Genomic DNA, 3,405 nt, shown 5'->3' with positions numbered 1-3,405 from the left:
TGTGGGGGTCAGGGTCTGCGGGGGGCCCCTTCGGGGTCTCAGACAGCTGTTCCCTCCCATGGTGGAGCGCAGAGAGAGCCCTCTGGGGTCTCTTTTATAAGGGCACTAACCCCACTTAGGAGGATTCCACTCTCCTGACCTCATCGCCTCCCAAAGGTCCCACCTCCTAAGACCATCACCTTGGGGGTTAGGATTTCAGTATATGAATTTGGGGGGGCAGGCATCTGTCCACAACAAGCCCCAGGGTGTAAGGACCACGATGGCTACAATCGGCCAGAGGGGGGAACAGGCAGCTCTTGTCTACTTCACTGCGCGGGGCACTGGTCCAAGTGCTAAGCAACCTTAACCCCTTCGGTCCTCTTCATAGCTCCATACGACGGGTGCTAGCATTATGTCCATTTTACTGATTGGGAAACCGAGGCCTAGAAAGGTAAAGTCACTTGTGTGCTCACTTGTCACATTGGGACTGAACAAAGGCTGTGGGGCTCCCGAGTCTGCCCTAGCCACTGCGATCTTCCGCCTCTCTAGGTGCTGTAATGACTGTAATAGCAGGAACACCACCTCCCGTTTGGATAAGATCTTTCTGTTCGCACACATTCTGTCTCGCCCTCCTCCCAGTGGCTGGTCATTGGGATTAGTGCCCCTGGCTTACACTGTGGGAAACAGAACTCATGAGAGGGAGGCACCAGCCATTCGAGGCAAGGGTGGGATTCCTGCCCCTGTCCCCTGGCTCCGAGTCCAGAGGCTCTCTCCTGCATCAGCTGCCCCCTGCCTTACCCTGATGCATTATTTATGACCCATTACTCACCTCCCGCAGGCGCCCAGATGCTGCCTGCCAGAACTGCGACCTCGCTGTGTCCCCTGGAGAGGACCAAGGGCAGCTCCTTCCCCTTGTCTTCGCTCTCTTCTCTCCCCCACCCCCCCGCCCCCGCAGCTTCTTTGGGTCTCAGCAGGATCCTGGTGTCGGGCACAGCCTGTCCCCTTCCCGCCCACGAGAACCACCTGGGAAGCAGTCTCCTCTTTGCCAAGCCAGCGACACTTTCAGCAAGCTCCCAGCTTCTTGGGCAAGGCAGTGGCAGCAGCAAAGCCCAAACTCACCATCCCCCACCCGACAGGGCCGGTGCATGCTCAGGGGTCGCTGGTATGCGTCCGTGTGCATGTGTGTGCACGTGTTGTGAGAGGAGGGTGTGTGTGTGTGTGTGTGTGTGTGTGTGTGTGTGTGAGATGTATGGTGAGGAAAGAGATAAAGCACTAACAGTTAGACACGTCTGAGTTGCCTCTTCTGTCTTGCAGCAGAAAGCCCAACCAAGAATCCTTTTCCTCTCCCTTCTTACTGTGGGGACCGGAAGAGGCGCTCGGGTGTAGGGTTAGGTTGGGGACACGATGCCCCAAGGCTGGTGGAGCCCACAGGTGGGACCTGTGTGACATGAAGCAAGTTGCTTTACCTCCCTGCGCATTATTTTCCTCCTCATTAACTCCCTCACTGAGTCCTTGCAGGACTAAAAGGGAATGCGTGTACAGCAATCAGCAGAGAGCCCACGGACGGTAAATGCTGATAAATGTCCTTTGACCGCGCGCTGTAGCCTGCCTCCTGTGCGCAAGGAAGGATGAGCTCTGATCACAAGCTCTCGGGCGGAAGGGCCCCCGGAAGGAAAGAGAAGCCAAGGGTTCCACAGGCCGAATTGGGTGGCATCCAGGCAGCAGCAGGGTCACCTTCCCCTCAGTTTCCATGTCCATAAAACGGGCAGTAGCTCAATTTAGCAGTTGCTTAACATCGTGGCTGGCACCGTGGAATTGTGGAAAAGGAATTAGCACATAAAACCAGAGAGTAGGCATCACTGTCTATTTCTCCTCCCCACTTTTTCTCTTTTATAAAGATTTTTTTAAAAGTAATCTCTCCACCCAACGTGGGGCTCAAACTCACAACCCCGAGATCAAGAGTCACATGCTCCACTGACTGAGCCAGCCAGGCCCCCTCATCTCCCCACTTTTACAAAACTCCCAGGTCCTGAGTGACTGACTGAAGGTTCTCAGAATCATCTGCAGATGCTGTGACCCACCCAGCCCCTGCTCTGACCCTGGGAACCTAGTTAGGATGGGCTAGGGCCACCAAAGGACCTGAGTCTTCAATCAGCAGGTAGCCCACCGAGAGAAATGAGAGACCAAGCACTCTGCTGAAGATCATGCCAGATGGCTCCGGAATGAGCCCTAGACTTCCAGAGTCCTGTCTTTCAGGCTCCGTTTCCTCCATTCTAAGACCTTGCAGATGGAAGGGATGGGCTTCCCCAAACCTCACCGCATCCCACCTCCTCTGACTTAGCATCACTGGATTCTGTATCTTGATCAATTTCCCACCACCAGCACTGTTTTTGGACCCAGGACAACTGACATTTGCTTTGCAGAAGCCCTCCTGGGAGGCACAGGAGCTTGAGGGAGCAGGGCTAGGTCTACAGCAAGGTGTCCGTCAGAAGGAAGGGAGCTCGACCTGAAGAGCCCGCCTGCCGGCCGTGAGACAGCTGGGGAATCTGTGTGGTCCGCATCCCGTGAGCCCCATGGGCCAGTGTCCTCGGTGCGTCAGCACTTGCTGCAGCCAGCTCCGGGGACCTAGACACCTAGACACCTCCTGGTCCACGGGCTGCTCTCAGATGAGAGAGACCGTCAGCCATGTTGTTTGCTAGGTATTCCTTCCCTCCTTCTCCCCCTTCAGGTGAGTGTCACTTCCTGCTACCACTGACCTCGGGCTTGGCTGCGTGATTTGCTTTGGCCAGTGCAGTGTCAGCAGCGGCCACACGTGTGCTTCTGAGCTTGGGTTGGCTCTTGCTGTCCTGCCTGTTGACTTGAAAAGTACGCACACTCCACAGCCACTGCCTAGAGGGCCTGGGCCAACAAAATAAAGATGCAGGCAGCAGGCTCAGCAAGGCCCTGGGGACCGGAGCAGAGCTGTACCAGCCCTTCTACAGACCCCTAAGCAAACCAAACCAAACCAAACCAAACCAAACCAAACCAAACCAAACCAAACAAAAACACAAACCCTCGCGGGTGTAGGCGCCTGAATTTGGGGGATGGTTGTTATCCAGCAATGCTACAGCAGTAGCTGACCCGTTCACCGGGATTGGTCTGTTTCCCTGGAGGCTCTTGAGGCTAGCTTTGCGGCTTTAAATCATACTGCGTGCTTTCTTGCCTACAGCGAACCAGCAGGAGTCTAGTTCTAAGGCTCCAAGAGGTTTTGGTGAGCTTTGCGGTGCTCGGTCCCTTCCTTCTCCCACATCGGCCGCGAGCCTCCCGGACGCACGCCTGCCCTCCTTCCATCTCATTCACGACAGGAGCAACCACAGTCATCGCCTGTGAGCCTCGAGTGTTGACCACAGACTGCTAATTCATCTGAACCATTGCAAATATTTGTCA

This window comes from Ailuropoda melanoleuca, chromosome 12, assembly GCF_002007445.2.
Source record: "Ailuropoda melanoleuca isolate Jingjing chromosome 12, ASM200744v2, whole genome shotgun sequence".
NCBI lineage: Eukaryota > Metazoa > Chordata > Mammalia > Carnivora > Ursidae > Ailuropoda > Ailuropoda melanoleuca.
This window is presented reverse-complemented; position numbering follows the sequence as displayed.